At 41.2% G+C, this 15,336-nt stretch overlaps 1 protein-coding gene across 1 annotated transcript in view; it reads left to right on the top strand.

Annotated features, from left to right (window-relative positions):
- The first annotated feature begins 5,391 nt into the window (after positions 1-5,391).
- ralaa (v-ral simian leukemia viral oncogene homolog Aa (ras related)) overlaps positions 5,392-15,336 on the top strand; it is a 32,718-nt gene continuing 22,773 nt past the window's right edge. Inside the window, exon 1 of the mRNA XM_084325721.1 lies at positions 5,392-5,485. The gene's annotated coding sequence lies outside the window, so the exon portion shown is untranslated. The remainder of the gene's footprint in view (positions 5,486-15,336) is intronic.

The following is a 15,336-nucleotide window of genomic DNA, read 5'->3' as shown; positions in this document are numbered from 1 at the left end:
AAAATAAACATGCTAGCTAGCTAACATAGCTAATGTTACCATGCATCATCATCATCCCCTGTCATTTTTTCCCCACATAAATCTTTTATTCAACTTCAGTCCTGATCATAACCATTTAAATTTTTCTTGTAATGTCAGATTAAAAATGAAATACTCTAACTTTTCTGATTTCTGAGTTGTTAAGTCTGACATTACAAAAACTAAAAATCCATCAAAATCAGTGTTGTTGCTAATCATTGACACATGATGATTATAACAATTATTAGCCTGTAATAATCCCCCCCAGAAAAATCCACTTTGCATTTGATATATTGAAAATATTTAAATGCGTGTGTTTTTTTAACAATAATTTGTGATGCCATCACAAACAATGGCATTTAAAGGGTAAACATTTTAAAAGTCCTGCACCAGCATGTAGGGAATTAAGTCATTGTAACAAAAATCTTCCTGGTGGGGGACCCCCAGACCCCCTGCTTAAAAATTTGCCTGACTTGGGCTATATTTCGCACTATATTTCCTGGCCTGAATAATTCCCCCAGTCGGGCCCTGCAAAGGGGTGAAAAATGGTCAAATCTGCCAGTTTGAAATACAAAATGATGTAAGTTAGAGTTATCATTTCCGAAAATGTTTCCTATATTTTAATTCCCCACAAGAAACACATATTTTAGACACCCCTCATGTTAAGATTTCTTTAAAATTCATGTTTGCACAAAAGTATGGCCCGCCCTATAATATGATGACCACTGGTGGCTAGCCAAGATCATCGATGTGGATACTGATCAACAAGATGTAAAAGTGGAATTTCTGCATCCCCATGGTCCAACAGAAAAGGTTCTGTTTCTGCCCAGTTCAAGACATCATAGTGAAACTAATCGGAAATGCAGAAGGAAACGAAGAGGAGAAGTGCAGGGTGACAACGTGGAGATCAGGAAGTTGGGTAGATGAAAACAGGGACGAGAAGAAGGGGTCCTGGTCTCCATGACTGTTTTTGTTGTTGGAAACAGTGCATTTTGTAATAGTTGGAAACAGTGTATGTAAAGTTTGTTGTTATTACAATTGAGTTAACAAAATGTTCAGTATTAACATTAACAAGGAGTTATTAGTTCTTATCATTGTCACTTCCATCTGTTTAAAAAATGCATGTGTTCATTTATCAGAGATGCATATACAATTTAGTCAACTCTGTCAGTTTCTCGTCAACTCCGTCAGATCTTTGTCAACACCGTCAGATGTTTGTTTTTGTTAATTCTGTGGAAAATACAAATTCCTTCTTCAGTTTATGTTGTTTAAGTAATAAAGGAGCATCAGATCTTCATCCTCTTGTCTTATTTACTTAATGATCTTTTTTTTATCATATCAAAATTAAAAACAAAGTTTGAAAATGCAAATATTTCTAAATCTGTGTTTTCAGAATAGTGTGAAATTACACCTGAGGTTTATATATTATATTTGATTGCATACCAGAGTAACTAAACACTATTACAACATACTTCAGAACCTTAGATTCTTGTTGGACTGGAATAATTAGAATTATATACTTTTTTGTGTGTCTGACGGAGTTAACCCAAATCAAGTTTCAAAGGGAAACATGTGAATTTGTTCAAAATGTTTTTCTATGTAGAGCCCGCACCTTTACATGGTTAAATAGCTCAGACCTTTCTCTACATGAATATACAACTCTAATCAATATAGTGTGCATTCTCAAAATATAATATTAAAAAGTGTTTTGCCCCGACTCTCAAGAATCAGTGATATATATATATATATATATATATATATATATATATATATATATATATATTTCCCAGCCTCTGATCGGCATGTTGCACACGACTTGGCAGGCCAAAAACCATCAGTAACCAATAAGTTGTTTTTGGCCTTCTGTGATGCTCCTGAGGTCGTATGGGTAAACTAAGACCACCATTGCATTCCTCGTTAAAAAGTGCAATGTACCACCTGCCATTCACAGGCTTTTTCCTTTCCCCCCAATTCAGCTTAAAGCTGCTGGTTCCTCTGGGAGTCTGTGGAAAACCATTGTGTGCGCATGGGCTCTTTGAAAAGTGATGCAGAGCTTGCTCTATTTATGGGCAGGTAAACTCACTCTTGTTAATTTCTCAGAACTTGCCTACTGCAGCTTTAAATCTCCTGTTATCCTTGGGGTCAATTTGACCCCCATTGCCCATTCAATGTTTAACTAAACATCTAAATAAATGTCACATAATTGTTTGAGTATTATTTCATGACTATTTCCTAATTTAATGAGGACAAATGGGTAAACATAAAATTATCATATGTCCTGTACACACTTTGTACACATCAGTGTTCCTTGGGGTAAATTTTAGGACATTGGTGGCATAATACCCACATTGCAAGAACTCTATTTCCAGTAACATGGGGACATATGGTTCCCGCAAGGCCATTGGTAGTTCACGCAACATAGGGGAGGAGCAAACATAACACCTTGCATAGCAGCTTGTATATAGGCTATAGCACCATTTCTCTTCATGTTCTCCCTCAATTGAAAATGACCTAGAAGAAAAGGTTTTCTGCTAGTGAGGTTTTGTCATCTCTTTGATGATGAAAATCACCTCTGATGAGAATGAGACACTTAGTGCAGATGTTCCTGTTGTCTCTCAACCACAAGCAGACATGTTACTTTCCAAAAATAGAAAGTTATCATGGTCCCGCTCCCTACTTGGGTAGGCTTACTAGTGCTGCTAATATCATAAAAATTGGTCCAGGTCCCACCAGATACGATGTCAGCCATGTCCAACACCATTAATTGAGAAGGATATACTTGATGAAGAATTTAGAGGGAAGACAGTTGGGAGGGACCCACTTACAAGCCTACATTGTGTTGATCATTTTAGGAGACGCAATAGCAAGCCTTTGGAATGCCGGCACCGGAAGGGCAATATTTCCAGCCACCTTGTCTCTAAAGACATTCCATTATATCTTGTGTCATACTTAAATGGTTACATATTAAATGGTTATTTATGTAGTCAATAAAGAAACAAAGCACCTGAAATATAAAATTGGGTAACAGTTTTGATTATGATAATTTTCTGGAGGTTTAAGCTGCTGGCGTAAAAATTACCCCGAGGATAAAGGGTGTAAAGTAAATCTGAGGATAACAGGAGGGTTAAGTGCATCATGGTAAATGGCTGCTTTTTTTTTATATTTTTTAGCGCTTTACAATTTGTTGCTCATATTTTACCCATTCACTCACACATTCACACACCGACGGCGGAGGCAACCATGCAAGGTGCCAACCTGCTCATCGGGAGCAATAGGGGTTAAGTGTCTTGCTCAAGGACACATCGACACGCTGCCCGGGAATCGAACCGGGAACCTCCGGATTGCCAGACGACTGTTCTACCTCCCGAGCCACTGTCGCCCCATCATTCAGACAACCCTCACCTGTGCACAAAATCTCCCATCAATCATGAAATCAAGGGGATGAGTTATACGCAATAGCTGAACAGGAGGAACACTTGATACTACTGTGGGTGAGAGGATGAGGAGATAAAGTACAGCTTTTTGCGCAGCAGCTGTGATCAGGGTAGGCCAACATCTGGAAAGCATTCTTTTGTCAAGTTGCTGGGGATGAAAATACTGTACTGTTAGGTTAAAGGAACACACCAACATTATGGGATGTGCTTACCGTCTTCTCCAGGGTCAGACAAGAAGATAGATACCAATTTCCTCTCTGTACGTTCAGTAGAAAGCTATCCGGCTGCAAGTTAGCCTAGCTAGCACAACAGCCTATAGCTGTTGTCCAAAAACACCTCTCCCAGAGTTTTAAACTAGGCTAGGTTAGTGGTCCGTATCCACTTCCATTAATTTGTGCAAAGCTAGGCTAGCTTGCAGTCAGATAGCTTTCTACTGAACGCACAGAAAGGAAATTGGTATCCATCTTCTTGTCCGACTCTGTAGAAGACGGTGAGTGAATTTACCATAATGTTGGCGTGTTCCTTTAAGAGACATTTTCATCAAGGGCCCACGTTGTGTTTGCCTTACCATGCATCGATGGACCAGCTGGAAGGTCTCATGCCATGTCTTCTCTGCATATTTCAGGTGCAGCTTGGAGAGTATGGATGCGTCTTTCATCACTAACACACAGAAATATAGCTTTGATAAGACTGTATAGTTTGAACCCTTTAGTCACACTTTAAATATATATATATTTTTACTCTAAAATTTAAATCCAAAGCCTTAATCAAAAGGGTCTAATTTAAGAAGTGTTCATTTGGGAACCACAGCATCACACTAAAGGCCTCTACATGCTACAGCAAATTCAAAGCAACTTCAACACAACATCGACAAAGCAACGGTGTTGCAGACACATTACCTTTATGCTTCTGCAAAATCAACGCGCAGCCTATGATGCAACAAAATGTACCCCGGATGTGCGGCTCGAGCGCGCCCAGCCCGCCTGAATACTTTGGGCAGCCGAAGGTGCGCACTCTAGCAATTACAAACGGATTTCCCTTCTCAACCATACATCGTTAGTATAATAATAGCCCTGTTTATGTTTGTTTTCGCTTGTGTTCTTGTATATAGTGTAATATAGTTATATCGCCACATCAACCCAGTCCATCCCCATTGTTTCCCCAATCTCCTTCCACGGATTCATCGTCATAATGCTATCCTTGTAGTCTTTAGACCCGCTATTATATAAATGTTTGTACTTTCGGACCTCCTCTGCAATACGTTCCTGCATTTGATTCATTTTAAACAAACAATTAAACAAGTGTAATGAAACAATACACTAGCTATCGAGCTCCTGTCAGAAAGTTTTCTTTTGGTCTCGAGCTCCTGTCAGAAAGTTTTCTTTTGGTCTCGAGCCAGGAAAACACTAGAAGTGACAGACAGCCCCGCCCCCATTCACTACCAACCAATCACTGCTACGCAATACCAACGCAACGGGTCTTTAGATTAGATTTTGGAGACAGGTACGCAACGTCCTCGCAACACAGTCTACAAGACTGTCTGCAACAAGCGCGCTGAAATTGCGCCGATGTTGTGTTGAAGTTGCTTTGAATTTGCTGTAGCATGTAGAGGCCTTAAGGCCTACATTACATGGCTTCTGAAATTATATTGAATTATCATACAGCACGCGTCTTTTCTCTCTGCCAACTCTCTACGACTACTTGATTAATTATACGGTTGGGCCAATGAATCAATTAGGTAGCACATAGACATTAACCGAAATATGATCACATCAACAAAAACAAATAAAACACAATAATTATTATAAGTAAAAAAAAAAAAATTAAATCGACATTCATTTTAGAAAATCTAGTAGCAACTCTCCCCAAGTGGGCGGGCGTGGTCAGGTCTGGAGCCACGCCCATCGGACGTGCAGTCTGTCTGCTGCTAGGATGCACTGTCTGCTAGCCATGAGCTAACAAGTAACACTAGCCAAAGTCTTCAACATTTGCCAGAATAACTCAGGCGTCATCAAACAGTGTGCCAAGCCAAGGTGAGCTTCGATTCATCATAATACATTAGCGTCAGACCATATATATGACACAAATGTAACTAACGTTAATCGTGACTGTCGTCGGGCAGCATCCTGGATGGTCTCTCCCCTTTGCATCGCATAATTATTTCTAATTAGCTGCTAGTTAATCTAGCTAGGTAGACTAGTTTACCTTAGCTGGCTCGAAAAGGTAACGGCGTCGTTAGTCAGCATTACGTTGACGTAGAAGGACACCTTGTCAGCTTTTTTATTCTTTCATGCAGTGTCTTTTATAACTGTTAGACAAATATCAGAGCTCAGACTATTTGCTATCATTAGTTAACTTTAGATGAGGTTAAATGGTAACGTCAGTCGTTAGGTAGGTAGTTACCTGGCCGGCTAGTGATGATGTATCTGCTGCTGTTCTCGACCCGAGGTCTGTTTAGTAGCTCATGTTTGGCGTTAATGAGCCACGTAACATCTCAGCTGTGTCTCTTCTCATTACACCTGAAGCCAGTGCTTTACGTCAACGTTACTGGCAGTGTTCATTGAAATTGTGGCGTCATAACGATAGCCAGATGTTGTCGGTGTATAACATTAGCACAGTGATGTCTCCTAGGCAGCTAACATTATTATTATTATGGGGTAAAAAAACACAGCAGCTTCAACAGGTGGAAACACAACACTTTATAAGAAGGGGTGCTTGATTGATTGATTGATTGAAAACTTTATTAACAGATTGCAGAATGGGTACAATACAGTACAGCTCAATACAATTGTTAAGGGGATGCAGACCAGAGAAAGACTTTCGTCTTGTTTACATCAGGGTCCCCCATTTTCAATTCATCATAATATATGACATACACAGATAGACAGTACTGCTACATCTATACATTTATGACATACCAGATTTGCAAATACAGTAGGCTACTGTTTGTGATACAAAAAGAGTCCAGAAAAGAGAGTATATACATTTGACGTAGAAGCTGTACATTGGAGGAGGTTGGGTAGGTGGGGTGGGGTTGGGTGGGTGGGGGGGACTGTACATTGGAGGTGGGTGGGGTGGGGAGGGACACTGTACAACTGTACAAGCAAAACTGTACATTGGAATATTGACAACCATACTTCGTCATTTACTGTACATTGGAGGGGGTATGCTGCCCATAATGGTTGACGTAACACCGTCACAAGCATAGATGTAATTACATGGCGTGAGCATGCATTTATGTTAATTGTTGTTGGTGGCTTTATGATGTGTTAATTAACACTTTGACTGCCTAAAAACGCTTTACAGCGTCATTGCTGGCGATGCTAAAGTTGCCGGGGGACGCTGTACAGCGTCCTTATATCAATATTTCAAAAATCTGCGATCTGATCCATAATGTCCCTCCGCTGGTCTGAGAACCACCAGCAGGACCCACTGAGCTCTCTGGCGGTTCAGGAGCGCCATCTGGTGGCCGATCGCGCAACCGCTTAACAGGAAGCACAGTGGAGGTTGTGCTACATGTCCGTATTGCTTCCGGCCACTCGGGATAGGTTCCGGCATTCTAGCTCGTCACTCTACATAGCGATCGATTGCCAATAACTCGATAAACAACATGATTTGGACGTATATACCATTATACAAGCTGGAGATGGACCGGGTAATAATATATCCCATAATGATAAAATTTCTACTCGACGATGATCGCCCAACGGCGCGCGGAGACTGGGGTGAGTTTCAGCGTGTAACGTTACCATCTTCGATACTAACTGCTTTTATCAACATTTGACCCACATTAGATGATTGGTATAACGCTGCCCACGGAATTATAAACGCCCCCTCGCCCATCCGGTCAACATCAGATGACGTGTAGTAACTTCTAGAAGTACGTCTAGTTGGAATTTTTTATATCGCGCTGATTGCCATCAAACTGTATTTCATCATCAATATAATGCATTTGGGGCTATATATCACGTTCTGGAGAAAGTTGCAGAAAGAGATGAAAACATACTTATACATTAGACCATACTTTACTATGAATATGTGAATGAAAAAGTTTAACGTTGCTACACAATGAACAATACATATAGGACTTTGAATGGGCCCTAATAATGGCAATGTAGCAATAGAATTTAAAAAGTTATAGCCCTGCAAAGAAGGGGACTTTCTCCATAGACAAATAGCGCTGGCAATCTATGGTATATCATTAATTTAACCCATGGCAGCCAAAGTGTTAATGTTGCCATTGTTATGGGTGTGTCTTTGTCGTGATGACTTGACATTAAAGGGGAATGCCACCCATTTTAAGAATGCATGTTCTTCCTGTGTGCCCCAGGACAGTTCAGTATTCACTTCACTAACTAGGCCTAACAAAAAATCAAATAAAAAGGTACTACTGACTAGGCTTGGGCGGTATGACGGTATTACGGTATACCGGGGTATTTAGAAATACCGACGGTATTGAAAATCAATACCGTCAAAATCACAGTTGGTTTTAAGTTTCTATTTCCACTGAAACTGAGTTTATACAGGGACGGGATTGGGTTTCGGTTTCCATTAGTGAAACGGAGTTAACTTTCGAGTTGGTTGAAGTGCGTGCACACACACACACACCAGGGTTTCCGTTAGAATTTTTTTTTGCAGGTCTGAGTGTCCGGTAGATTTCAATCTACCGGACAAATGGGATAAATTCCGGTCAGAGTTTATTGAGCTTAAAAACAATTGATAGGCCTATATAAAGAATGACATCATCAAGGCATTTATAATATTTTAACTTAAAACTAGGCTACTTTTGCGTATATAGTCATTAATATATTCCAAATAAAATAAGTCCCTCGAGACTTCGTGCTGCTGCCGACTTGAGGTGTCGGTGGGCAGTCTGCCCGACCTTAATAAACAGCAGTCTGTTATAATCACATTTTTATGAGCTAAGTATTAATTTTTTTTTTTTTTTTTATTTTTTTTTAACAACAGATGTATGTTTATTTTGCAGCAATTCTTTGTCATTGCCGCCATCTTTAGTGTTACATCCCCTCACACTCCAGTTAAGTAAACCAAAGTAAACCGGCTTCTCTGCTGGCTGTGGCTCCAGGGGAGTTGAACAGTTCTGGCTCTGCTAGTTTATTTTCGATCTTTTGGCGCTTTTTTGGTGGACAAACCACTGCACATGTGCACCGTGACTCGTGACTGGAGTCTAGTTCTGCTAGCACACATAGCCTACTGTGTACAGACGGTTTCAAACTGTATTTTAAATTAGAAAGCAAACAAAATAAATGGACAAGAGAAAAATAAATCTCAATTTGGTCAGTATTGTCATTTGGACAAGCAAAGCCATTACTTTAAGTTGCAGGCAAGAAAGACAAGTCTGTCCACTGTCTCTGGTTTTAAAACTGCCCTGTTGCAGGTCAAAAAAAGATTTTTCGATTTTTTTTTAATTTCGATATTCGATATCGATTATTAAAATATATCGCGATATTTATCGTTATCGTTATATCGCCCAGCCCTATGTATATCTCCACCTCCCAACGACTTGGTGCTGCTCATAATGTCCGGTGAAAATAATTCCCTCTAAGCACAATTTGATTATTTGAATTGTATTAAAATAGGCTAAAATTAAATAGCCTATGCGATGAACAAAACAATCATTACATTTGTCGTTGCTTCACCAAGCAGCCGGTCTAATAATGACATCCTGTTGTCAGCGCAAGCTGGCTGCTGATATATTTACGTGAAGCATGGAGCAGGCAGAGTGGTGTTTTTAAGTCCGGTCTGGAAACCGCTCAACAGCGCCCCCACCCAACAGCTGAATTGCCAATGGCTGAATTGGAGTACTGCACCCTGCCAAGCCATGCTTCTCGCAAATATATCAGCAGCCAGCTCGCGCTGACAACAGGATGTCATTATTAGACCGGCTGCTTGGTGAAGCAACGACAAATGTAATGATTGTTTCGTTCATCGCATAGGCTATTTAATTTTAGCCTATTTTAATACAATTCAAATAATCTAATTGTGTTTAGAGGGAATTATTTTTACCGGACATTATGACCGGAGAGATTAAATATGTCGGACTTCAACAGATTTTGCCGGTCAAATACCGGTAATTACCGGCTAACGGAAACGCTGACACACACACAGCACGGCCAGCAGAGGGCAGGGGAGGCGGTCCGTATTTCCCCGCACAGAGCTGAGCATACACTAACCTGTATGCATTTCCTCTATCTCTGAGCAGCTGCTAAAGCTTAAGCAATAATAATAATATCTTACCATTGAACGATGAAGTGTCGAAGTTAACCACCGTCACTCCAGCCCACGATGAGCTCCCTGACCACAGATGGCTAACGTTTTGTCAAACAAGAGCTAAACTTGCACACACTGTCGCATTTGGACAATTAAAGGACTGGAGTCTGTTCGGATTCAAGCAAAACCCTCGCGCCACGAGTCGACTTGCCAGTGACTTCATCCAGCACAACGAGACTACGAGAGACGGAGGCACTTCTTTGGGAATGTAATATAAAAAGGGGTGAGTGAGTGTTGACATTTTTTAATCCTAATGCAACTGGCTCACGTTGATACGATGGTGCCGGGCTGACGGCCGGGCTAACTAGCTACCGTTAGCTCACGTCGATACCTGGATGGTGCCGGCAGGCGGCAGTGGCTACCTTCTATGATTTGTTTACCTCAAGGTTGAAGAAAGTGCACTTTCAGGTTGAAAGAACGGCCCTAATCTCAACGTGTTTCAATATAAGCAAGCGTTATGTATGGTGATAATAACGAGTATATTGTTAGCTGCGCCCCCTCCCCCCCCCCCGCTGATGAAAATGAAAGTCATACCGTCATATACCGTATACCGGGGTATTAGTTCATCTGATCAGGGTATGACGGTGTGAAAAAAAATTATACCGCCCAGGCCTACTACTGACAAACATTAAGCCTGACTTTATGTTCAGCACTTTCATATGGGTCCAATTTTAGAGTAGTTCTCTCAGGCTTGATTCCTCTCTAAATCCATTCTAGAGCTTGCTTGAAATAGGTGAATGAATGAATGAAAACTTTATTTAACAGATTGGAGAATGGGTACAATACAGTACGGCTCAGTCAATACACACAATTGTTAACACTTTGACTGCCGGGACACGTCTTTTCACGTCTTTGCTGGCCATGCTAAAGTTGCCGGGGGACGCTGTACAGCGTCCTTATATCAATATTTCAAAAATCTGCGATCGGATTCATATTCCCCCTCCGCTGGCCTGAGATCCACCAGCAGGACCCACTGAGCTCTCTGGCGGTTCAGGAGCGCCATCTGGTGGCCGATCGGCGCAATCGCCACACAGGATGTTGAATAGAGGTTGTCATGACGACCGTAGTACTTCCGGGCGCTCGCTATGGTTCATGGGACTCTGGCTCGTCACGCTACACGGTGATCGATTGGCAATAACTCGATAAACAACATGATTTGGACGTATATACCATTATACAAGCTGGAGATGGACCGGGTAAAAATATATCCCATAATGATAAAATGTCTACTCGACGATGATCGCCCAACGGCGCACGGAGACTGGGGTGAGTTTTAGCGTGTAACGTTACCGTCTTAGATACTAACTGCTATTATCAACATTTGACCCACATTAGATGATTGGTATAACGCTGCCCACGGAATTATAAACGCCCCCTCGCCCATCCGGTCAACATCAGATGACGTGTAGTAACTTCTAGAAGTACGTCTAGTTGGAATTTTTTATATCGCGCTGATTGCCATCAAACTGTATTTCATCATCAATATAATGCATTTGGGGCTATATATCACGTTCTGGAGAAAGCTGCAGAAAGAGATGAAAACATACTTATACATTAGACCATACTTTACTATGAATATGTGAATGAAAAAGTTTAACGTTGCTACACAATGAACAATACATATAGGACTTTGAATGGGCCCTAATAATGGCAATGTAACAATAGAATTTAAAAAGTTATAGCCCTGCAAAGAAGGGGACTTTCTCCATAGACAAATAGCGCTGGCAATCTATGGTATATCATTAATTTAACCCAAGGCAACCAAAGTGTTAATATAAGGGGATGCAGACCAGAGAAAGACGTTTGTCTTGTTTACATCAGGGTCCCCCATTTTCAATTCATAGTGACATGTATGATAGGGCTGCAACAATTAGTCGACATAATCGACGACGTCGATTATAAAAAAATCGTTGACGAGAAATTGTTGCGTCGATTAGTCATTAACATTTTTTTTTTTTCTTTTTTTTTTGTGTGCACATCTTTGTGAGAGTGGCTTCTCAGGGTTCCAGACAACATCATAACATGATGATCCCATAGCAAATTTTGGACATTGAAAACATTGTTCCCCTGCAGGAGATGATCAGACTAGACACACAATACATTACACACGCACTCCTCTCACTCACACACAGCGATCAGAGTAAGACACACACATTCACACTCCTCTCACTCACACACAGCGATCCGATCAGAGTAAGACACACACACATACACAAATTAATTACACAGTACACACCTCTCACTCACAGCGATCAGAGTAAGACACACACACAAATTACACAGTACACACACTCCTCTCACTCACACAGCGATCAGAGTAAGACACACACACATACACACACACACACGGACTCCTCTCACACACAGCAAACAAAATACCTAGAAGTCTGTCTGATCTGACTCATCCCCCTCTCCCCTTACAGCTGTTCCACGTCACCCTCCTGGTCCTGGACCAAGTTACAGCCCCATCAGCCGCGGTGCTGGGGGCAGATGCTGCTAGTTATTTCTTTTTTATTATTATTTTTTTAGTTATTTAAAGTACACTTCCACTTTAATTTGTATTATTTAATTTATTTATCTTGTTATGAGTGATTGCTGTATTGTTCTTCAAATACATTTTCATTTAAAGTGGCTTAAGATCCAAATTCAAATGTTTCATGAGTCATTATTTTAATTTGCTATGGGATCATCATGTTATGATGTCGTTGTTTGGTCCTGACAAGAGTCTCAAAGTCTGGGGTGATGGTAGACAAGCAACTCTGAGGTCATGCTCAATGTCCAATCTGTTCCTCTGCTCTGTCTTCAGCTGGACCAGAGCTGAGAAGCCACTTTCACAAAGATAGGTAGTTTATAAAAAAAAAAAAAAAAAAATCATTTTTTTTTCTTTTTTTTTTTTACATAATTGGTTTTCGATTAGTCGACTAATCGAAAAAATAATCGACAGATTAGTCGACTACCATATTAGTCATTAGTTGCAGCCCTAATGTATGACATACACAACATACATGACATCATGACATTTATGGCATAGGGACATACATCACATACAGGTATATAGTACTGTTACATTTGTGACATATACGATATGCAAATATACAGTACTGTTACCCATAGATCCTAACAGAGAATATATGATGGGGAGGAGACTGTACATTAGGAGGGGGTGGGTGGGTGGGAGAGAAATATACATACGGTGGGGAGAGAATATATACATACGGTGGGGAGGGGACTGTCTATTAGGTGGGGGTGGGGGGGTTTGGACATTTACGGTGGCCAGTTTCGAATTGCAGCCTCCCGTAGGTGCTCTTTAAGAGCGGTTTTGAATGTGGGTAGGGATTCACATTCCTTTACAGCTTTGGGTAGGGCGTTCCACATTGATGTGGCATAATTGCGAAACGTGTTTAGTCCCTTGTTTGAGCCGAATCTGGGTTTAACATGATTTGTTGAGCTCCCTCTGGTGTTGTGGTCGTGCATTCACTGACCTTTGGGAAGTATTTTGACATGTACATGGGTACCTTAGTCGTATAGTGTATCTTGTAGACCAGGCCCATTGCAAGTTGCGGTACTCTGTCGTCTACTCTAAGCCATCCTAGGTAGTCAAAGTGGGCAGGGGTGAGGTGGGTTCTAGGAGTAAGGTCAAGTAGTAGTCTGATCAGTTTGTTTTGTGATGTTTGTATTCTTGTTTTTAGCGCCTTTGAGGTGCTTTGGTACCATGAGGTGCAAGCATCGTAGTACCCTTGAATGAGTGCTCCTGCCAGAGTCTTCAGGGTATTCTTGTTTACCAGAGAGGAGATCCGGTACAAGAAAAGAATCTAGTTCGTTGGTTGACTTTTTTTTATTACATTGGATGCCATTTTGTCACAGGAAAGATTTGCCTCTAGGATGGAACCTAGGTATGTAATTTCATCTTTCCTTGTGACAATATTGTCACCCACCGTAACTGAGTCAATTAATTTACCATGGTTGATGATCACCTCCTTATTTGTTTACAATCACCTGTTGCCTACCACGATATGTGATGATGATGTAACAGAATACTATTAATAGAACAGTGTTGATGGTTATTATCAGTATCTATGTCCATCTGACAAAGATATAGGATATTTTGAGAAAATTGTACGTGGGATAGTAGTTGAAAGCCACTTTAATGCAAACAAAGATTTATTAAATGCTTAGTGCAGGACCAATAAATGCACATCAAAAGCTATAACAAACACAATTAGGGCCTCTTCTAGTAAGACACAAAAAGCCAGGTCAAAGGTATTTTTGACATGTGGGTTCCAAGTCATTCTTCCCGTGCTACAAAAATCAAGGTGCCCTCCTTTTTTCATTATCGTTCACCATTACTAGGGGTGGGACGATACGCATTCTAACCGTGTACCGTACGGTACGACCCCCACGGTTCGGGGCGTCTGTGTATCGTACGGTTCAGATGACGCGCAAATAAAAAAATTCATTTGGCAGAGCCGGGAGAGGTGAGCACTGGCTGCAGGCAGCAGCACTGCAGCCAGGTGCTAGTCAGTTTGTGTAAAAATGTCAAGCACAATATAAATCAATCTTCATTACGACTTTAAAAACATAGCCATTAACATTACATAGGCCTACACACATCTTGCCATAGCGTTAGCAGTTTGTACAACACAACGCACTTTTTTTTTTTTTTTTTTGATCTTTTTCCCCCTCCTTTTTCCTCCGATTTTCTCCCATCCCAATGTTAGTCGTTATGCCAATTCCCAATCCCCTTCCTGGTCGCTGCGCACTTACCCCCCACAGTCGGTCTGGGAGAGTGGAGGCTATCACGTGCTTCCTCCGACACACATCTAGCCAATCAACTGCTTCTTTTCACCTGGCAGCGCGGACTCTCACTGAGAGGGTGTAACGTGTGGAAGGATCACACTACCCCCCTTAGATCCTATCCACGCTGAGCAGGCGCCCCGACCGAACTGTAGGAGTCACTGTTTACAACGACCCGGACCCACCCCGCCAGCTTTCCCACCCTCTAATACAGCCAATTGTATTAGTGTGAACGGCCAGCCAAGCTGGTGACAACGCCGGAGCTGTAAGCTGGATTCGAACAGGCGAATCCAGCGTCTCCGGTGTTGACAACGCACGTTTTAACTATGGTAGCCCGCCAGCTAATACAGTCAATGAAATGTTACCGTAGCTACTAGCTAGCAGAGGAGGAAATGGGAGTCTGAGAGTCGGGGTGTTTAAAGACAATGATAGGCGTTTATTCAACATCCAAGAAGGCTAACATACAACTGTGTTTTACTAACTCCAACCGGGACTATTGCCGCTTTCCCACTGCATGTTGATGTTATGAACTCCTCCTAACGTTACCGGAGCTGATAACATTGCCTGAGTTGAAGGTCCGTGACATTAAAATGTCCGTGGGGACCCGCCAACCCATAGATAGTTCCAACTCACCGAATTACGTAATCCACCACAGTTGTAGTGTTGTCACGATACTGGAATTTCGACTTCGATACGATACCTTGAAAAGTATCGATACTTTCGATACTTTCAATACCAAAAAAAAAAAATTATAATAATCTTTTTTTTATTATAACAATATATATATATATTTTTTAAC

The sequence above is a fragment of the Notolepis coatsorum genome, assembly GCF_963971535.1.
Source record: "Notolepis coatsorum genome assembly, chromosome: 12".
NCBI lineage: Eukaryota > Metazoa > Chordata > Actinopteri > Aulopiformes > Paralepididae > Notolepis > Notolepis coatsorum.
The sequence above is the reverse complement of the archived record's forward strand: the minus strand, read 5'-3'. Positions and strand labels throughout refer to the sequence as shown.